Here is a 23636-nt window from a genome sequence, read left to right as displayed (position 1 = left end):
TTTAGCCGCCATTGACTTGCATTGGACCGCATAATATCCGCATGACTACATGTGCACATGCGGATATTAAGCAATTCAATGCGCGAACGGTACCCGGGTATGGAGAAGAGGAGACTATCCTCTAGACGCAGGTACCATAGTACCGGTAGTTAAAAAAGAATTAAAATAAAAAAATAAACATTTACTCACCTTCTGATGGCCCCCGGTCTCCTTCTCCTGTGTCTTTGGCGGCTCGTGGTGGTAAAAGGACCTTCCATGTCGTCATTTAGTCATGTGACGGGTAACGCGACCGCTGACGTCGGTGGTCGCGTGACCTGTCATATGACTAAATGACGTCATGGAAGGTCCTTTTATACCACTGCGAGCCGCTGAAGGCACCGGAGAAGGAGACCGGGGGCCATAGGAAGGTGAGTATAATGTTTTTTTTTCATTATTTTCACCATTTTTATTTTTTACTATTGATGCTGCATTTGCAGCATCATAACTTGGTCACACTATATAAATCCATGCCGGTTGCATGGATTTATATAGTGTGACCAAGTTGTCAAGCACTTTTCCAAGTGATGCTAAAATCGCTTGGAAAGCGCTTGACAACCAGCATGCGAAATCGCATGTTCAAAACGCTTCACTTATGCTTCTACCTGGCAGAAAAAACGAATGTAAAATCCGCATGCGTTTTTTTCTGCCAGGGAGATGCAGAAACGCTCAGGAAAAATCCGCAGCATTTCTGCATCGTGGGCACATAGCCTTACAAAGCAGCAAACATATTTGAAGCTGCTGGTATCTCTGGAGTCCCGCCAATCTGACGGTGTTGGATCCTCCAGAGGCTGCAGTTGTGCATAATCCTACCATTCAGCCACCCCTAGACAGTGCTCATAAGCAGAAACGGCTGCAGTGGGCCAGACCTACATGAAGACTTATTTTAAAACAGTCTTGCATGAGTGTCATGCGAACCTAGATGGTCCAGATGGATGGAGTAGTGGGTGTTTGTGGATGGCTACCATGTCCCAGCAAAACTGCGGTGTCAGCAAGGACTCGAGGAGTCATGTTTTGGACTGGAATCATGGAGAGAGTTGGTAGGCCCTTTAGGGTCCCTGAAGGTGTGAAAATGACAGCGGCAAAGTATATAGAGTTTCTGACTGACCACTTTCGTCCATGGTACAAATAGAAGAACCGTGCCCTCTGTAGCAACATCATCTTGATGCTGACAATGCACCATCTCATGCTGTAAAGAATACCCTAGTCATTGGCAGCTATGGGCATAAAAAGGAGAGAAACTAATGGTGTTGCCACCATCCTCCCCTGTCCTCAACCCTATTGAGAACCTTTGGCGTATTCTCAAGCAAAAGATCTATGAGTGTTGGAGGCAGTTCACATCAAAACTGCAGCTCTGGGAGGATATTCTGACATCCTGCAAAGAAAATCAAGCAGAAACTATCCAAAAACTCACAAGTTTAATGGATGTAAGAATTGTGAAGGTAATATCAGAGAAGGGCTCATGTGTTAACATGTAACTGGGCCTGTTAAGATGCTTTTGATTGAAAAAGCTTTTGATTTCAGTAAATGAGACCTCTTAATATTGCAAATTCAACAAAATAAGCATTTTTAGTCCTCTACAACCTATAAAATATTTGGAAATTGTTGTGCAGAATTATTTGGTGAATTTGGGGCCTTTTTTTGTTTTGAAAAAAAAATCATGTTATCATTCGGAGGTTTGGCCAGTAAAATGTGATTTGTGATTTATCCTCTAACGGTTGATGATTAACATTATATTGACTCATTTGCATCGTTGATTTAGGAAAATCCGAGAAAAATAGCATTTTAATTATTTGGAAAGCGGTGTAATCACCGTAATCGTCCTAGCCAGAAGAAATATGTTATCAGGTCATTTTTACTGCACAATGAACACCATAAAAAAAACCTACAAAACAATGTCATAATTAAATTTTATTTTAAACCTTTACACTACACTTGGATTTACTTTTCTGTTTCCAGTACATTGTATAGTAAAATGAATGATATTTAAAACTGCAACTCGTTCTGCAATACAACAAGACTTCATATGGCCAGGTTGATGGGGAAAAATAAAAAAAATATTGAGTCTTGGAAGAAGGGGAGGACAAAACATAGGTGCAAAAAAAGAAAATTGGCAATGGCAGGAAAGGGTTATGCTTCACACCTTCTATTGACTAGAAACAAAAACTGCATCAAAATGTCATTGCTTAAAACCTATAAATTTGACAGAGTAAACATAATAATCGCTAATAACCATTATCAGTCACACTGGCTAAAATCACTTTTTTTTTGGCCTTTAAGGCCTTGTTCACATCACCGATTTTCTGATGTACGAGAAAAATGGACCTATTATTTTGATCAGACTCTGAACTGAATGTGGACCAAGTGTTATCAGTTTTTCTCGTACGTGGAGAAAAAAAAAAAAAAGTTTCTCCACCTTCTCCTTACAGTCCGTTAAAATCAGACTGCCCTGGGATAGCATCCGAGAGTGGTCAGATTTTTTTTTTTTAAAGGACCCATAGACTTGCATTGCCTATTGTGATCCGAGCCTAGGATCAGAATTGGACATGCTTCCACGATTTTCTCTGGTTCGCGAAAAATCACAGAAATATGATTGGCCCCATAGACTATCAGAGGTACAAGTTAAAACCATGGATAGCACTAGTACGTGAAAATCAGACGCCTGAATGAGCCATAAGTCGTAATTAGTGTTGAGCATTCCGATACTGAAATATCGGGTATCGGCCGATATTCGCGGTTTCGGAATTCCGATACTTAGTTCCGATACTTTTAGAATATCGAATACCGGAATCGGAAGTTCCCATAATGCAATGAGCCAGTTTCATTTTATTTAGCCAATGAGGATCCTAAGAAGTGTGGGCACATCCTGTTAGGCATGTAGGCATGTTAACTAATGGCATGGCTGTGATTGGCTGCTGAAATAATGTCATGATGCACTTTAAAAGGAGCCGCCGCCATTTTGAGCTCACTCTGCTGTGAATTCAGTTAGGGATAGTACGCTGTTGTTCTGAGGGACAGTTTTAGCTACCTATTTGCTCTATTCTGCTTTACCCAAGCTACTTTATAAATCGCTGTGCCTTGCAGCGCTAGTGCACAGTTCTCTGTGCTGTTCATCGCTGTCTGCAAGGTCTCTGTGTGTGAGTGCAGCTCACGCTGTAGTGTGTGCTTCAGCCACGTCTGGTTGTAGTGCGCTCAGCGTCCGTCACTGCCTCATACATTGTCCTTTTTGCAAATTGATCATTTTTCCTGATTTCTCCTATTAGTGTGGTGGTTTCATTCGTATCCAGCTATATTGGTTCCAAACACACTATATAGGAGTAGATAGAGAAGTTTTATTTGTCTTGCAGCGCTAGTGCACAGTGCTCTGCATCTGCACTGTTCACCGCTGTCTGCAAGGTCTCTGTGTGTGAGTGCAGCTCACGCTGTAGTGTGTGCTTCAGCCATGTCTGGTTGTAGTGCGCTCAGCGTGCGTCACTGCCTCATACATTGTCTTTTTTTGCTAATTGATCATTTTTCCTGATTTCTCCTATTAGTGTGGTGGTTCCATCCGTATCCAGCTACATTGGTTCCAAACACACTATATAGGAGTAGATAGAGGAGCCTTTCTGCAGCATTGTGCCCTGCAGCCCCAGCCAGATTAGTATTAGCCTATTTTTTGTAGCCTCATCTATTGCATTGTAGGTTACCTTTCTGCATTGTAATAGCTACAAAAAGTTTGTGATACTATCGGTATTACATCTTTGGGCACATCCAGTGTCTTTTTGTGACAAAAAAAAACTAAAAAAAGTTGACCAAACACTCCACTTTACAGTTGTGTAGGCCACATTAGCTCATATTAAAGTCTAGTCCACACTTTATAAAATTAGTGTTTCTTATACCTGTTAGCAGCTGTTCAGGAATAAGCACACTAAGCCCTTAGTACTTTTCTGCCTATCTTTATCAGTCTACCAAGATGAAGAAGGCAGGGAGTAAGGCATGTGGTCGTGGTGTTTCTGCAGGTAGAGGACGTGAGGATTCTGTGCCTGCAGGGAGAGGACGTGGGGATTCTGTGCCTGCTGCGAGCACCAGTGACTCAGCATCCCCCAGTTTTACCAGGGAACAGTCCTTTATGCGCAGCTTTGTAGGAGGTAGCCGTACCCCACTGCTGCGGGAGGACCAAATTGAAGCCGTTATCGGATGGATGGCAGCTAACGTATCGACTTCAATTAGTTCCAGATCCTCTCAGGTCCTGAGCACTGAAGAGCATCCATCTGTCTCTTCACCACCTGCCAAATTGCCCAGACAGTCAGAGAGCCCTGGACAGGAGCCATCTCTACTTCTGTTCTCTGAATCTCTTGGCTTGGAAAGAGGGGGACAGCCAAGCAGAATTCGAGAATTTGAAGAAGGGGTAGTATGCAGTGATGCGCAACCGTTTTGTCTCTCTGAATCTGAAGAGGCGGGTGAGCCAGTGCCTATGGTCAGCAGCACACCTCAGTACGCATCTGATGATGAGACTCAGGTGCCACTTTCTGGTGCGTACTGTGCTGTCGAGACTACCCAGGAGAAGCAGTTGTTTGAAGAGGGTGGTGTAGATGATGAGGTCCTTGACCCATCATGGCGTGAGGGACAGGAAGGTGGTGGGAGCAGCTCTGAGGAAGAGATTCCCTGAACGGCCCAAAAAGGAGGGAGAGGGAGGGGGCAGACTTGGTAGCCTGTAGCCTCCACTTCGGCACCCATTAGGAGCATGGCTCTTCCAAAACCCAAAGCGGGCGCTTTCAAGACTTGCAGTGCCTGGTCCTTTTTTGACACAGTTGCAGATGACATTTGCTTTGTCAAATGCAAGCTGTGTAATCAGAAGGTGAAAAGAGGGAAAAGTGTCAGCAACCTCAATACCACAAATATGTGGAAACATGTGCGGACCAAGCACGTGGTGGAGTAACAAAGACAAACTGAAGACCTAGGCCAACCTACAGCGCCACCTACCACCTCTTCAGCTCGTGTTGTAGCCTCTTCCTCCAGCTCACACACAGCTGGTTCGGCTTCCTCACAGGATCGCCATGGAAGAACCTCTGGCACTGTTGTACAGAGACACAGTGTCATTCCACCCACAGCACCACATTCCCTGTCATCCTCACACTGCCAGGCCAGTCTACAGCCATCGTTAGCACAGGCATGGGAGAAAAGGCACCCATACTCGGCAAACCACCCCCGAGCACAGGCTCTGAATGCTGGTATTGCAAAACTACTGGCCCTTGAAATGCTATCATTCAGGCTGGTGGAGACTGACACCTTCCGTAACTTTATGGCATTGGCAGTCCCACAATACAACGTGCCCAGCTGCTTTTATTTCAGCAGGCAAGCCGTCCCTGCCCTGCAACAGCATGTGGAGGATAAAATTAAATATGCGATACAAAACGCCGTCAGTAGCAAGGTCCACCAGACCACCGACGCGTGGACCAGTAAGCATGGACAGGGACGATACCTTTCCCTCGCTGCCCATTGGGTAAAAGTTGTTGAGCCGGGTACAGATCTTGAGAGTGGTGCTGTACGTGTTCTGCTAACTCCAAGGATTGCAGGAATCCAGTCTGTACACATTGACTCCTCCTCATACTCCAGTTCCTCTGAAACAGCGCTGCAGGAGCAGTCACGGTCTACCTCCACATCGACCAGTGAACGGTTACCTGTTATGATGACCGATATGAGCACAGCTGTGGCCAAACGTCAACAGGCCGTATTAAAATTTATTTCTTTGGGGAATCGAAGCCACACAGCGCAGGAGCTCTGGAATGTCATCAAGCAGCAGAGCGACGTGTGGTTTGTGCCAGCGAATCTCCAGCCAGGCATGGTAGTGTGCGACAATGGCCAAAATCTGGTGGCAGCTCTGGGCCTAGGCAACCTCACTCACATCCCATGTCTGGCACATGTGCTCAACTTGGTCGTGCAGAGTTTTTTGAGGGACTATCCGGATCTTGATGCACTGCTGCACAAGGTCCACATAGAGTGCGCTCACTTGCGGCATTCCAGCAACGCAAGATCGCGCATTGCAGCTCTGCAGCGCCGATTACGTCTTCCGGAACATCGCATCATATGTGACCTACCCACCAGGTGGAATTCAACGTTACATATGTTGGAGAGGTTGTGTGAGCAGCAGTAATGGAGTGCCAGCTGCAGCAGGCGCAAACAAGTTGCAGTGCGCGCAGTTCACACTTCACCAACACTGAGTGGGCCTCTATGAAGGACATTTGCCACGTTTTGCGTGCCTTCGATTATTCCACGCGGATGGCGAGTGCAGATAAGGGGGATAGTCATGCTGACTAATGCCTCATCTGCCTGCTTGAAAAAACACTGCAAGCACTAAGGGAGGAGGTTTTGGAAGAGGTGGAGGATGAGGAGTCACAAATGCCATCTGCTTCTGTACAGTCAGCGCAACGTGGTTCCTCACAAAGGCCTAGGCAGGGGACACTTTGTGAGGAGGATGAGGAGGAGTCAATGGAGGAAGACATCTGTCCAGAGGAGGGAGGTACACAATGCTCTAGTAGTCAGTATCTATAGCGAGGGTGGGGTGATGCAGAGTAGGCAGAGATCACGCCTCAAGCAGGGGACAGCGTTTCTTGGCCAGTTGGCAGTCTGCAGCACATGGTTGATTTCATGCTGCAGTGCCTGAGAAACGACCGCAGCATTGCCCACATTCTCAACACGGCTGATTATTGGGTGTCCACCCTCCTAGATCCTCGCTACCGGGACAACTTGCAAAGCCTCGTAAAATGCAGGAGTACCAAGACGCACTGGTGCATTCCATCATGTTCTCCATTCCAACCGAGAGCAGTGCTGCTAGTGCTTTACAAAGCAGCTCAGTGCGTCGAGGCAGTGGAGGAAGCTCTGCACAAAGAGGGAGCAGAAGCAGCGCCTCAGCACAAGGCAAGACCAGTATGGCCCAAATGTGGCAAAGTTTTGTGTTCCCGCCGCCACAAATGTCTACACCATCACAGACGGCTCCAGTCAGCAGGAGGCAACATTTCCGTCAGATGGTGACAGACTACATGTCTTGCCCTCTCAGTGTACTCCCATACGGCTCTTCCTCCTTCAAGTTTTGGGTCTCTAAGCTGGATACATGGCCAGAGCTTAGCCAGTATGCATTGGAGGTGCTGGCTTGCCCTGCTGCTAGTGTATTATCGGAACGCGTCTTTAGTGCCGCAGGTGGTGTACTAACAGACCGTCACATGCGCCTATCCTCCGATAACGTCGACCGGCTTACTTTTCTGAAAATGAACAAGGCCTGGATCTCACATGAATTTGCCAGTCCTCTTCCAGAATAAATAATTGATTGGCAACAGTATCCAGGTCTCCTGTTGAGTTCATGTTTCTACCACCTGAACTGTAATCCCTGAGCTCCAACACCGCCAGTTGCTGCTCAGAAGTGCCGTCTGCACAGTCAACACTTGCTCCAGTGTTATTGGGGTTCAGTAACGTCAGCTGATCCCCTGCTGTGTGTCCGGCAAATTCTCCTGCTCTGTCCACATCTACTGTACTACAGATTTAAAACTTGCTCCAATTACACCTCTGGCTCCTCTGTTTTCAGTTTTTACCCTGAGCTCCAACACAGCCAGTTGCCGCTCAGAAGTGCCGTCTGCACAGTCAACGCTTGGTCCAGTGTTATTGGGGTTCAGTAACGTCAGCTGATCCCCTGCTGTGTGTCCGGCAAATTCTCTTGCTCTGTCCACATCCACTGTACTACAGATTTAAAACTTGCTCCAATTACACCTCTGGCTCCTGTTTTCAGTATTTACCCTGAGCTTCAACACCGCCAGTTGCTGCTCAGAAGTGCCGTCTGCACAGTCAACGCTTGCTCCAGTGTTATTGGGGTTCAGTAACGTCAGCTGTTCCCCGGCTGTGTGTACGGCAATTTCTCCTGCTCTGTCCACATTCACACTACTACAGATTTTAAAGTTGCTCCAATTAGGCCTCTGGCTCCTCTGTTTTCAGTATTATCCCTGAGCTCCAACACCGCCAGTTGCCGCTCAGAAGTGCCGTCTGCACAGTCAACGCTTGGTCCAGTGTTATTGGGGTTCAGTAACGTCAGCTGTTCCCCTGCTGTGTGCCCGGCAAATTCTCCTGCTCTGTCCACATTCTCACTACTACTACAGATTTAAAACTTGCTCCAATTACACCTCTGGCTCCACTCTTTTTTCAGTATTTACCCAGAGCTCCAACACCGCCAGTTGCTGCTCAGAAGTGCTGTCTGCACAGTCAACACTTGGTCCAGTGTTACTGGGGTTCAGTAACATCAGCTGATCCCCAGCTGTGTGTCCGGCAAATTCTCCTGCTCTGTCCACATCCACTGTACTACAGATTTAAAACTTGCTCCAATTACACCTCTGGCTCCACTCTTTTTTCAGTATTTACACTGGGTTCCAGCCCCGCCATCTGTTTCCCGGCAGTGTCTTTGGCACGGGTACTCCCAGCCTGGTTCCAGCACGCCAGCTGTTTCCGGGTAGTGTCAACGTCACTTTGCCTCCAATACGTTGTCCTGTCGTGTTACGGTCGGGTTAGCCGACTCTATGGTGCCTGCAGCTTAGGTGACTCCTATGTGGGCTGCGGGATCTGGCAATGAAGGCTGGTTCCATAGTGCGAATAGGACAAGCACCCCCTGTAGGACTGTGGGTTTCGGTAGCTCCGGCCGGCTCGTGGCCTTGCAACTTTTTTTTTCATGGGTACCTTCTGCTACCCATCCGGGTTCCAGTACCGTCAGCTGGTCCTCGGCAGTGCCTTTGGCTTAGGTACCTCCTTCTTGGTATCCAAGTTCCACCAACGTCTGCTGGTCCTTGGTAGTGCTTTCTGGCACAGGTACCTCCTGCTTAGTAACCGAGTTCCAGTACCGTCAGCTGGTCCTCGGTAGTTCCATTGGCTCTTGTACCTTCTGCTACCCATCCGGGTTCCAGTACCGTCAGCTGGTTCGCGGTAGTTCCATTTGCTCTTGTACCTTCTGCTACCCATCCGGGTTCCAGTACCGTCAGCTGGTTCTCGGCAGTGCCTTTGGCTTAGGTGCCTCCTTCTCGGTATCCAAGTTCCACCAACGTCTGCAGGTCCTTGGTAGTGCTTTCTGGCACAGGTACCTCCTGCTTAGTAACCGGGTTCCAGTACCGTCAGCTGGTCCTCGGTAGTTCCATTGGCTCTAGTGCCTTATGCTAACCATCCGGGTTCCAGTACAGTCAGCTGGTTCTCGGCAGTTCCTCAGCCTTCTTGTACCTTCTGCTACATTTCCAAGTTCAAGCTTTTTGAAATGGTTCTTGGTAATCACTCTGGATCTCCCTGACGACGACCCTGAAGACCACCCCGAAGAAGACGATGACCCCGAAGACGATGACCCTGAAGACCACCCCGAAGAAGACGAGGACCCCAAAGACGAGGACCCTGAAGACCACCCCGAAGAAGACGAGGACCCCAAAGACGAGGACCCTGAAGACCACCCCGAAGAAGACGAGGACCCTGAAGACCACCCGGAAGAAGACGAGGACCCCAAAGACGACGACCCTGAAGACCACCCCGAAGAAGACCAAGAAGATGACCCTGAAGAGGATGATCAAGAGGACAAAGAACAAGAAGACAACCACCAAGATACAGAAGAACAAGAGACAGAAAACCAAGAAGCAGAAGAACAAGAAGCTTCAGAACAAAAAGCGGAAGAACATTAAGCATAAGACTAAAAATCAGAGCAAAAGATATTATCTAAATTATAAGCAGAAGAAGACTAAGCAGTGTATGGGGGTGAGTCCGTTCCTCCTCGTGGTGCCCCTGGAAAAGACCTGCTGCTGCAGGCCAAACTGAACGCGGACAAATCCTGTTGTAAATCTTTTGTGACAGGCAGAACGAAAGGTGTAATCTTCAAACTTTTAGAGATAACAACTACAGGAATGCCTGTCACAAATAAGAATATGATGAAGAAGAATATGAAGAAGATGAAGAAGTAGAATATGAAGAAGAATAATAGTTGAATAAGAAGAATATGAAGAATGTAAAAAAAAAGAATAATACGAAGAAGGTGAAGAAGAAGAAGATGAAGAAGTTGATGAAAAAGATGATGATGATGAAGGAGAAAGTGTGGGAGAAGTAAAAAAGAAGGTGAAGAGCATGGAAGTAGTGAAACATAAATATCTGACAAAATATAAAAAAAACTTAACATAGTCAATATTTCCGAAACTCAGAACGTCTTAATAAAAATATTAATTCCTGTTATTCCATTTGATTGGGCTAAACCTCTATGCCTTTATTGTCTCCCCCAATACATTCTACATTATTCTTAGTTGTTTTCCTTCATGTAGAATTAACCTACAAGGAAAGAAAGAGTTTATTTTCATTCCGATATTTGTGTCCCATTGACTTGCATTGGTTTCCGGTATCGGAATCGGTGATATCCGATATTTTTTGGGTATCGGTCCGATCCAATCTGATCCGATATTTCCCGATATAGGAAGGTATCGCTCAACACTAGTCGTAATATAACCATGCTTACATTGTTTGGTGCTCTGTACAGAAAGAAAAGCCAATTCTTGCTGAGGTTAAAACTGCCCAATGTAAATGTATACTGCGCAACCAACAGCAGATGTGAGGGTAGAATGGAAGGGAAACAATGGAACAGAATGTAAAGAGTGTGGAGTTTATTTGGAGGCTCATTAGAAGGAACAGTTTATCACCTTTACCAGGGCTCTGAACTATACTAAAACAAACACAAGGGAGGAGGGAATGTAGGAAAAAAGGGGCCTCTCATTGTGATGATCCCTTGTGCACGTCTATAATTTATCTGACATCATTCTTGGCAGGTCATTTGTTGCTGCCTCATTACCATGGAAACCTGACCCTCATACATTTCCTACAAATCTCTGCTTTCTGAAGGTGAGCGGTGACCCTTCACCTTGTGGAGGAATCTGTGCGGATTGATCTTCATTTGGCCTGGGATAGGGTTTCACATACCACATCTGGTTAGGTGTAAGAAAAATGTGCATAATGCCAGAATTTGGGCATTAAAATGACCTCATCCCATGTACAGTATGGGATGTAAGGATGCATCCAGTGTATGTGCCCCAGAAGCCAGACTTTTTTTTGCATCTAAATGCCCCACAACAAGCTAAACATTTTAGAGCCAACAGGCTGAATATTGTCATATGCCATATTTACCAGTGGCTTAACTCGATCAAACACTAAGGCCGAATTCACACAGCCGTGTACAGATTGTGACGTACGATCTGGCCACGTATCTCCCAATCCAAATTCAACATATATGAGGCTGCAGAGTTCAGGTCATAAGAAATACGGCCAGTCTGTACATAAAGGAACGTACACAGACATTGTTTCTCGGACATCTAAACTTGACCTTAGACAATGACAAGATGGTAAGAGCTGTGCAATGAGTTTCATTGTATGGTATTTTCTCAGTTGCATTTCAATAGTAAGAAATAGAAGTAGGCCAAATAAAGGGGCTTCTATTTTTTGAGAAGTGTCAATGTGTTAGAAGGGTTCCCCAAGAATGTGCCTCAGCGATCAGCTGAATCTGTGGGAAAAACGGGCATGAAACTAAATTTTTCTGCAGTGCCTCCACAGGGGAAAGTAAGCATTGGACAAGGCCCATACAAAACAATGGGCTGTGTGTGTAATTCAGGACAGATCCACCAAAGATCTTCATAAGTCTCTGCTCACATGTCCGATTTGATTTCCATTTTAGGATTTCTTTGGTGGGCATAAAGAAATATAACTGAAACATTCAGGTAAGTCCATTTTAAGTCTCCAAAAAAAGGCATCCATTCACATCAATCCTGAAGTTGACGGATCCGTTTTTTATGTAAACTTTAAAGTCTATGAGAAACGGATCATAACGGATAGTCATATTATGTCACCCATTGGATGTTTTTTAGCACTCTGCACTCCCAGAACACTACAGGCGACAGAGAAATAAACCGATGCAAACTGATACAAAACTGAAAGCAAAGTTTCCCTTTTTTATCGGATTTGTTTCAAAAAGGAACACTTTGGTTTCAGTATCCGTTTGCATCCTGTTTTACCATGCCCATTTTTTATTCTACTGGATCCCAAAAGGCTGTGTGAACAAAACCTAACAGCTCTTTGCCGCACAGCATCTATACTATGACTAGGTGTGAGTTGCCACTCCATTCAAAGCTTGTGGCACTGACGATCACAGTCGAGTGTGATAATATGGGTTTTCCAGTACATTTTTAATAGTAAAGATTGGCCAATGGAGGTACTAAAGCAAAAAGAACATATATTCACTTAATGGACCCCCGGCCGCATCACAACCTGCGTCACCCCAGTTTCCTGGCTTCCTCTTCCAGTGGGGGACATCACAAGACCACTGATGGCAATTAGCAGCCATTAATCGGCCAGAGCCTTCACATCCTGTCTGAACCGAAAGAGAGATTGTTTCTTGTGCCATGTAAATCATGGATGAAAACCAGCACAGATGAACTGGAGAGGCTGCTTTTATTAGTAGTAACGTACAGATGCCATTCACAGCAGCCTGTGCTTTGTTGAAGGATCGTGCATCAAAGAGGTTGTTCACTACTGGATAACCAATCAACAGGCAAAAGGTGCTGGATAAAGAAAAAAAATGGATACTTACCTCCCAGACCGGCTGTTGCCCCACTCTCAGCCCTGTTTCCCTCCCATCGGTTTCAAGACAAACAAGTTGGACATGTGAGCACTGTGGCATTCAAATTTTTTTTAATGGACAACCCCTTTTAGGCTGTCACAATGGCAGCTGGAAATTTTAAGCAACTTTTTTTTCTCATTTTAAGTAACAGGTCAGATATTTCAGTTAGGCTGTTGGGAGATCCTCATTATCCATCCCATCAGGAATAATTTCCATTCCAGAATTTGTTCCTCTTCTTCGATTATGTTGGGAGCCCCACTCACTACAACATCACTACATCTGCAGTTTTATTTTTGCAAACACTTAGAGAAAGAGGGAGGAAAAAGAAAACGAGAAGCAGATGTCAGCATAGAGAAAAAGCAAATGTTTGGAACAGACATGTGATGAGACTGGAAAGAACATTTCGGTTGCTTTTGTATTTTATTATACATCTTATTTCCTATATGATGCATATTGAACCTTGCAGAATTTTCTGTGCAGCCAGCATTAGGCATTATGGAGGCTTTTTTGTAGTACGTACATATCATATTTAATGGTCAATTCTATAAACAAGCCATATCAATAAACCTGTACCATGCTGGAAAGCTCTCAGCACTTTTACAGATGTCTTAGGGCTCTATTCAGACTTCAGTTTTCCTCATGCAAGTTCTCTCCATGGTTTTCATGAATAGAGGTCATACCTGTGTACCCACCTGACTTCTGCACAACACAACTGATGGTCCCAACCCCATTTATAAGGAAAAAATCCCACTTATTAAACCTGACAGGGCACACCTGTGAAGTGAAAACCATTTCCGGTGACTACCTCTTGAAGCTCATCATGAGAATGCCAAGCGTGTGCAAAGCAGTCATCAAAGCAAAAGGTGGCTACTTTGAAGAACCTAGAATATAAGACATATTTTCAGTTGTTTCACACTTTTTTGTTAAGTATATAATTCCACATGTGTTAATTCATAGTTTTGATGCCTTCAGTGTGAATGTACAATTTTCATAGTCATGAAAAATCTTTAAATGAGAAGGTGTGTCCAAACTTTTGGTCTATACTGTATATATCTATGTGCATCAAAAAAACAGGTTAAAAATGATGCAAGTCTTTCATAAATAAAAATTGTGCAACTCTTATAAAATATTGCTAATTTGCAGCACATTTGTACCAATTATACAGTGTGTTCGATAAATGTGTCAAAAACAGAACTTGTTATGTCCACAGGCTGCAATTCAGTCCCTTAGTTTACATGTGTTGTCAGGTGTCCCGAACTACTGTATCTGGACAATCAAGAAAGTGCACATTTATAGGAACCAGATCTACAGGAACAGTTTAGACTTGACCACTGGAGGAAGCAATGGGCCACCGATATACAAGCCATGGTGTTCTTAGGTCAGGGTAAATGTGTGGTTATCCTATGTTATCTTTTAACACACCACAAAGGTACTAGTATTGTGCTAATAAGACAATATACTCCAAGTGCACAATTTCCCAACCACACACCTCATCCTTGTGTGACTATGACTGTAGCAACACCGCCTCATCATTGCACTAAAACTGATGCAGAAATATTAAATTGACGTTAAAACTAAACAAAGTGAGCCTGAAAAATATATCTTCACCAAAGGGGCACAGCTAAACAAGTCACAATGATTATGTCAAATCTATTAAAGACTTGTTCCATTTTCTGACACAAAATACTGGAGTGCATATGCAGTACTTCAGCCAAAAGGTGGCAGATAAGTGCCTCTAGTATGCCTTTACACATAATACTTAGTACACATTAATTATCAAATCGATCAACTCTGGTCCAGTGGCTACGTCAGTATTCCATGGCCACTGGACTAGAGACCTGAAAATCGCACCCCTAGCTCCTGTTTTGATTAGTTGGCCTGGCACAGTGTCATCATTATGGCGCAACGCACACACGACGTCGCGCCAAGCAGGCTAATCAAAAGGGGAGCAGGGGAGTCAGCAGGTAGAAAGCTGTTTGAAGAGCTCCCATCCAGTGGTCATGGAATACTGACCTGAACGCTGGACCAAGGCCCTGCAAATGTACTGGCTCATCTCTAACCTAGTATAGAAACCATCTGCAGTGACTTTGAAGACTTAGGCAAGAAAGTGAAAGAATTGGGAGCGCAGGTGGTCTTCTCATCCATCCTCCCAGTGGATGGCCATGGAACAATGAGGTGGAATAAGATTCTACAGGTGAACAACTGGCTACGTCGATGGTGCCGTCAACAAGGATTTGGATTTCTGGATCACGGAATGAATTACCTATACGATGGACTACTTGCTAGAGATGGGGTGCACCTTACGAAGACTGGAAAACATGTATTTGGAAGTCGCCTTGCTACACTCATCAGAAGAGCTTTAAACTAGAACAATGTGGGAAGGGAAGCAAAAGGCCACAAAAAGCCATACAGCTGACAAATACTATTGAGATCTCTGCTACTGGAAGTGGAAAGGAAGAACAAAGACAAAAAAATCTAAATAATAAAAATATGGGAGGAAGAGAAACCAATCACAAACTAAAATGTTTTTATACAAATGCACAAAGCATGGGCAACAAACAAGGAGAATTGGAACTACTAATGCAGGAAAAGGAATATGATGTCATTGGAATCACTGAAACTTGGTGGGACGATACACATGATTGGAATAAAAGGCTAAAAGGATACAACTTATTTTCAAGAAACAGACTTGATAAACGAGGAGGAGGTGTTGCATTGTATGTTAGAAAAGCGTATATCTGCACAGAGATTGAAGCTTCAGAGACTGGGAGTTCTGTGGAAACTGTTTGGGTAAGAATACAAGGAGAGAACAACGGAAAGGACACCATTGTAGGCATTTACTACAGGCCACCTGGGCAAGCTGAATATATGGATGAACTCTTTATGTATCAAATGACCAAGTTCTCCAAAAAATATGACGTAGTGGTCATGGGAGATTTCAACTATCCAGACATTGGTTGGGAATCTCTCTCAAGTAAAACTAACAGGTCAAGCAAATTCTTATCCTCTCTTGCTGACAACTTTATCTTCCAAAAGGTAGGGGAGAAAACAAGGGGATCTGCTACTTTGGATCTAATTCTTATAAACAGGGAGGAAATGGTTGAGGAGGTAAAGGTGGCTGGGACCCTAGGAGGCAGCGATCATGCTATTATAGAATTTTGGATAACTAGAGGAGGAAGACATGTGAAGACTCAAACTTCAAGGTTAGATTTTAGAAAGGCAGATTTTAAGAGACTCAGAAAGAGAATAGGAGGGATCCAATGGCTGGATGTCCTTAAGGACAAAAATGTCCAGGAAGGATGGGAAATTTTTAAAAATGAGATTCTCAAAGCACAATCGTTAACAATCCTGAAAAGTAGGAAGAATGGGAAGCATTTAAGGAAACCAGGATGGATGAACACAGAACTTAAACACATGCTAAAAAAGAAAGAAAGAAATGTTTATTAAATGGAAAGAGGGAGGCATATCTAAAGAAGATTATAATGCAGTCTGCAGATCCTGCAGGGCACGTATCAGGTTAGCTAAAGCTGACAATGAATTAAGGCTTACAAGAGATGTCAAAAGCAATAAAAAAGGATTTTGGGGGTATGTCAAAAGTAAAAGAAAAGTCAAAGATGCTATAGGATTTTTACAGGATGAAAATGGAGAAATGGTAAGAGAGGATGTTGAGAAGGCCGAACTTTTTAATTCCTATTTTGCATCTGTTTTCTCTCAGAAAGAAAATGTAACATCAACTGATGTTCACTGTCCTTTTAAAGGAATAGAGGAATCCAAGTTATCAGTAAACAGAAAGATTGTGAGGGAATATTTAGCTAACATAAATGAGTTCAAGTCTCCAGGTCCAGATGAATTACACCCCAGAGTACTGAAGGAGATTGTAGAAGAAATTTTAGAACCACTCTCCATAATCTTTGAAAATTCTTGGAGAACAGGAGAAGTCCCAGAAGACTGGAGAAGAGCAAATGTTGTTCCTATCTTCAAAAAGGGGAAGAAGGTGGACCCAGGGAACTATAGGCCGGTGAGTCTGACTTCTATACCAGGAAAGATCTTTGAACAAATTATTAAACAACATGTATGTAAGTACATGGATAAGAATGAAGTGATTAACCAGAGTCAGCATGGGTTTGTAACTAACAAGTCATGTCAGACTAACTTAATTTCCTTCTATGACAGAATCACTGACTGGGTGGATCAGGGAAATGCTGTAGATATAGTATATCTTGACTTCAGCAAAGCATTTGACAAAGTATCTCACATCATCCTTATTGAAAAAATGACCAAGTATGCAATGGACCAGGCAACTGTTAGGTGGATTCATAACTGGCTTAGTGATCGGACTCAAAGGGTGGTTGTAAATGGCTTCACATCCAGCTGGATGAATGTCTCAAGTGGGGTACCACAGGGCTCCGTCCTGGGACCTGTATTGTTCAACATCTTTATCAATGATTTAGATGAAGGAATTGAGGGTAAACTGATTAAATTTGCTGATGACACAAAGCTAGGAGGGATAGCTAATACTAGAGAAGAGAGAGAGAGGATTCAAAAAGACCTAAATAAACTGGAGCAGTGGGCAGCAACCAACAGAATGGTTTTTAACAGGGAAAAATGCAAAGTACTACATCTGGGCAATAAAAATGAAAAAAGCATATACAGAATGGGAGGAATAGAGCTAAGCAACAGTACATGTGAAAAAGACTTAGGTATACTAATAGATCATAGACTGAACATGAGTCAACAGTGTGATGCAGCAGCAAAAAAGGCAAATACAATTCTGGGATGTATTAACAGAAGCATACAGTCTAGATCACGTGAAGTCATTATCGGTCTTTACTCCTCTGTGGTCAGACCTCATCTGGAATACTGTGTACAGTTTTGGGCACCACATTTTAAAAAAGACATAGACAAACTGGAGCAAGTTCAGAGAAGAGCGACCAGAATGGTGACTGGTCTGCAAACCATGTCCTATGAGGAACGGTTGCAGGATTTGGGAATGTTTAGCTTGCAAAAAAGAAGACTGAGAGGAGACTTAATAGCTGTCTACAAATATGTCAAGGGCTGTCACATTGTAGAAGGATCATCTTTATTCTCATTTGCACAAGGAAAGACTAGAAGCAATGGGATGAAACTAAATGGGAGGAGACACAGATTAGATATTAGAAAAAACTTTTTGACAGTTAGGGTGATTAATGAGTGGAACAGGCTGCCACGAGAGGTGGTGAGTTCCCCTTCAATGGACGTCTTCAAACAGAGGCTGGACAGACATCTGTCTGAGATGATCTAGTGAATCCTGCTTTGAGCAGGGGGTTGGACCAGATGACCCAGGAGGTCCCTTCCAACTCTACCATTCTATGATTCTATGATACCTTATACATGAATTTACAACTAAAAGCGAAGGTGATCATTAAATACAAATTAAGCGTAAATCCACATGACAATTTGTGAAAATGTAAAATTAAATGCATTTCACTTCTAAATAGAGCTCATCTAATTAATTTATAGCAGAATTGCAGCAAACCATGGTAAGAATGCATGTGATTTTAACTGCATCTTAAAGGGTTGTCCACTATTTTTACTAAAATGTTTCTTCTGTTCTCACAAAATGACAAGACAGCAGTTGATCAACGTCTGGGAAGATGGGTGTTAACAGAAGTCCCAGTCCGGTAGATGATTCTTTTTTCTTTACATTTGCAACCACCCGGGCTCAATAATAGTGGATAAAAGTAGGGGACAACCCCTCTAAAGACATGCTACACACCTCCTTGTATTGCCCAACGAAAGTTAAGAAACTTGAATGTAGCCTTGTTATTTTGTCAGTACAGACGTCAATGGTGCTCTCAAAGGCAATCTCCATTATAATCTAGGTGGCACTATCTTAATATGCTACAATGCTGTTACTGTTGTTTTAAAGAATTACTTCAACTGGATGATACATTTGTGTCTAAAGTTCAGTGAAGGACTTCGTGAAGATGAATTTGGGAGGAGAGGGGGGGTTCCAAGTTGCTCCATCGTGTCTTAAACGTACAGAATTCCTTCTCTCCTTCAGTACAGCTGGCTTGGGTTTTAATCGCAATACAACCCAGTCCAACAGCTCTCCCCAAAGCAACTAAACACTGTTGGAAAAGAGCTAAAGGGGGCTGGAACATTTAAGTTCTGTGCACAGGGCTGTGGGCCTAACACACATTACAAGAAACATATGCTTAACTGAGGCAATATTTAGATGATAGAACATGGTCCAGTCGGAGGGAGGTGAATGAGTGGTGTTCTTTACTGCAAAAAACCTTCAACAATGCAGTAAAATAGAAGGCAGAGCAACAAATGACCTAGTTTTTAACCCCAGTGGAACCAAAATATCTGACTTGGCTAATCCTTCCTGCTAGTTTTGGGCTTCCCATCTGGATTACAGCTGACCAAACTCCCTCCTCTCCAGTTCTCATCTGGATGCATTCCAACACGAAAAAAAAGATCAGATCACTCCAGTGAAAAACTCAAGACTGCAAGCGAAAAATGTTCTCAGGAGAACATCTTGTAGATCATGAAGTATGTTTCTAAGTCAGAATGTATAAAATTAATGAAAACTATAGAAATTTCTGTGTAAAGGCTCATTCAGACGAGCGCATTAAATGTACATGTACTGTCTGTGTTAGGGCATACTGCAACGCTAAGTATGCAAATATGAAATATATGAAATACCAATAGCATTACTGCTCTAGAAAATCAAAATAACTGAGAAATCTTAGCACATAAATTGGCCAATTGATGTGTATCTGGCAGCCACAGCAGGATCTTACCTTCCCATACACATAAATCACACGTCACCCGCTACAGGCAATAGTAGAGGGCATGAATAGAGTATGGACACCATCAAACTATTCTAAATAATTTTTATTAATTAATTACAAAAATTTTTTTTTCATGTAACAATGATTAAAAGTTAAGCAGGAGAATTGTTAGCAATCCATGCGCATGCGCCCACTACGTCGAGCATCACATGAATGGATTAGTGCGATTCGATGGGTTATGGGCACTATTTAAGGAGCTGGTTAAGGCACGGTAGTCACCGCCCACTGGAAGAAGCGTGGCGAAACAGCGTCGTCGGGCTGCAGCACCAGGATCGCTGGGGTCACTTCTCTTTCCTTGTAAGTATTTGGCTTGAGATTAGGATCAATGGGGTTGATAGTATCTGAGTCCTAGCATTACTGAATGCCCTGTAGATATTCCTATAGGGCCATAATCATTGGCTGCTAGCACATGACACTTTAGATTGGCACTTTATATATACTCCTGGTATCTGTTTAATTGTACAGGTTAGCCTCTAATATTCCATTGGCATTTTGGATGTATTCTTGATACTTATATAATATGATAAGATGATATGATAGTGCTTGAGTCCTAGCAATATTGAATGCTTTTAGGTATATTTCCATTAGGGGCATAAAACTTTGGTTATTAGCATGTGACACTTTATAGTTATATTGCCAATTTATATACCCCTGACATCTATTCAACCATCAGGACAATTGCTTAGGCTAGCATGTGATATTCCATTGGCATTTTATATACACTTTTATTAGCTGCATAACTATTAAGGTAAATATACCCAGGCTGTTTGCATTTCGACACCTTATGGGCAGTTGCACTTTATAATCTTGGATTGGAAACCTTTAAAGAATTTTTTATAATTGAATTTTCACAGCTATATATTCTTTAAAGTGTATAAAATTTCTTGTCCTATCCTATATTGGATTAAGCCCCATATTTATAATCCTGGATTGCTAACAATTCTCCTGCTTAACTTTTAATCATTGTTACATGAAAAAAAATTTTTTGTAATGAATTAATAAAAATTATTTAGAATAGTTTGATGGTGTCCATACTCTATTCATGCCCTCTACTATTGCCTGTAGCGGGTGACGTGTGATTTATGTATTGTCTCTAGAGTGACATTCTAATTTGTGTGGCTAGTGTTGGTTACTTCCCATACACATGCAGGCTTTAATCTCTAAGAGAGGATTCACAGATAGGTTCCTGGCAATGAGAAACGCCTTACCGTGGCTACCAGGTACACATGAATTGGCCAATTTATGCACTAGGATTTCTCAGTTATCTCTATTTTCTAGAACAGTAATGCTATTCAAATTTCATATTTGCATACTTAGTGTTGCAGAGTGCTACTTTATTTGTTAATTTTATGTATGGAGATGGCTACTCTTAGTAAGCATCTGTACACACCAGTTTTCTGTTTTGGAAGTGACGGTCAGTCTTTTTTGATATTCGCGTTAGCGCACAGCCAGACAGCTGTATAAATTGTACCGAGATCGATGGGACTGCAATGCTCAGATTGGCAGACGGGTCGCCCAACCCATGCGTGACAGCTGTATAGAAATACATGAAGCTGTCACGCTCAGGTCGGGAGACCCATGGCCAGTCCGAGGATTGTCGTCCGCTCACGCTCCAATTTATACGGCCGTGTGACTGCGCCCATAAAATCGGATATCATATGAACCAATGTTGCTGAAAAGGGTTGTTCAGATGACACAGATGGAATACAGACAAATTATCATTACATGCATTATTTGTGTGTGGAGAGGGTGGTCTCAGCTAGGAGGCAGGTACCACTGCAGAACCATAAGGTCATAATAACCACTTACAACTTTACTGCAACATTAAACTTTCTCTCCCAAAAATTGCAAAATAAACTATTTGAGATAAATAAAAGTTGAAAGGTACCATACTTTGCAACCATCACAAAAATCAATGGTGATGACATGGTCACTTTGACTTGTAGGAATGCAGTGTATGAAGGCCATAAAAGTATCTCCGTATGTCTCCAATTTGACATGACGGTGGACTGAGCTTTCTTGGACAGTTTCTGTATGAATTTGGGAAAAAAAAAATTGTTACGTGTTGCATCGGACTCCAGATGTAGGGGGCATTCCCCCTTTGAAGGTAAAAATAGCACTGTACATATGGCACCCATCAGACAAGCGCATAGAAGCCATACGCTGCGTGCTGCACGAGGCCTGAAGGGTGTGTACACACATAGGCCCCTATTCATCAGGACCACCGTTTTACACATATGTAAATGGTGTAAAGTACAACAGAAATGTAATAAATGACAGTAGACATTTCTTCTGGAGTTGAATAGCGCTGCAAAAAAAGCAATAAATTCTGTGAATTATGGCCGCTGACCCAAATTTTTCATTTTTATTTTACAAGCAATGCAGGAGAATGTGCACCTCATGATTTGTTAGGTCATTTCTGCGAAGTGCGCTGATGCCCCATATGTGGTGGGAAACTGCTGTTTGGGTGCATGGCGGGGCCAGAGGCAGAAATAAGATATTGAAGAGAAGATTGTGGCCGGAATAGACTGCGGCCGTCGTCACACATCTGCAGAGACCCCAATGTCCACAAACACTTAAAGGGGTTGTCCAGTACTATTCAAAATAGCCCAATGTGTTTTTATGATGAAAAGAAGCTTCTTTCTAATTACCTCCCTCTGCTGTTTCTGCCTGTGAGAGGCGCTATCACTGGCAGCTCACAGGCATCACGTGACCCCTGGCTGCAGCCAGCTCTAACATCCGCTGATGTCAGGTCATGATTCTGGATGCAGCCAGGGGTCCCTCTTCTGCGTTCCATGGTGGATGCCGGGTTGTGGGTGGGGTTACCCCCCACGCATCACACCCGGCATCCACTGCGCCCTGCCTCTCCCCATTCATTGGGAAAGCGCATGGTGGATGCTGGGTGTGACACAGGGGGTAACCCCGCCACAACCCAGCAGCCACCACGAGGACCCCAGCGGTGAGTCACGCCTCACTTGTCGTGACATCAGTGCGGGATCACGTGCAACCTGTGAGCGGCCACCGATAGCGCCACTCACAGGCAGAACCTGCACCAGGAGGTAATTAGAAAGAAGCTTCCTTTCATTATAAAAACACATTGGCATATTTTGGATAGTAGAGGACAACCCTTTAAAAATCAAGTCTTTTTTTTACCACTAAAAAAGGTTTCACACCAAGTTTTTCATTTTCATACTCGGACTGAAACATGGATGTGCGAGTCCACGGATCAGAAACGCTGGAAGGAGGATTTTGCATAAAGAAAAACTAATGGTGGTAAAACTGGCAAATGAGCAGGTAAAAGCGCTGGCGGCGGCCATTGTGTACTCAGCCGCTGTGTGGCCCACGGACACGCCAGCGAGGGCCCCGCTGTACATCCACACGCAGCACGTCTGCCACATTATGCCTTACTGCAGGAGCACAGCGTGCAGCACACAGTACACCCGGCTTCATCCACCTGGACAGCGGTGTGTGGTGAGGCGACACAACCATACACACAGCATGTCCGTCCGCCCGCTCTGCACAGACCACACCGCCACCCCTACAGCACCTGGGGGAGGACTTTTTGTCAGGTGCACAGCATGTACCGCGGAGCTACCTGCCAGTGTGCACGGCTCCTCCACAGCTCAGGATCTGGGAGGAGAAAAGGGCGGGAAAGCGTCACGTGACGGCGGGTGAGTGGCTCCTTCTTCTGTCATGTCCCCCCCCCCTTCTATCTGCAGCCGGTATAGTACTACAACTCCCAGCACACACTGACAGGGGCTGTATCTGCAGCCAGTATAGTACTACAACTCCCAGCACACACTGACAGGGGCTGCATCTGCAGCCGGTATAGTACTACAACTCCCAGCACACACTGACAGGGGCTGTATCTGCAGCCAGTATAGTACTACAACTCCCAGCACACACTGACAGGGGCTGCATCTGCAGCCGGTATAGTACTACAACTCCCAGCACACACTGACAGGGGCTGCATCTGCAGCCGGTATAGTACTACAACTCCCAGCACACACTGACAGGGGCTGTATCTGCAGCCGGTATAGTACTACAACTCCCAGCACACACTGACAGGGGCTGTATCTGCAGCCAGTATAGTACTACAACTCCCAGCACACACTGACAGGGGC

The 23636-nt window shown here is 44.0% G+C and overlaps 1 long non-coding RNA gene across 2 annotated transcripts in view; it reads right to left on the bottom strand.

The window, feature by feature from the left end:
* LOC141153163 (uncharacterized) overlaps positions 1 to 23149 on the bottom strand; it is a 154308-nt gene extending 131159 nt beyond the window's left edge. For both annotated transcript variants that reach the window (XR_012247250.1, XR_012247249.1), the window contains exon 1: positions 23108 to 23149. This is a non-coding gene — a long non-coding RNA (uncharacterized lncRNA). The remainder of the gene's footprint in view (positions 1 to 23107) is intronic.
* Positions 23150 to 23636: the final 487 nt, after the last annotated feature.

Source organism: Phyllobates terribilis, unplaced genomic scaffold, assembly GCF_046119375.1.
Source record: "Phyllobates terribilis strain yellow unplaced genomic scaffold, ASM4611937v1 Scaffold_7__3_contigs__length_470593459, whole genome shotgun sequence".
NCBI lineage: Eukaryota > Metazoa > Chordata > Amphibia > Anura > Dendrobatidae > Phyllobates > Phyllobates terribilis.
This window is presented reverse-complemented; position numbering and strand designations above follow the sequence as displayed.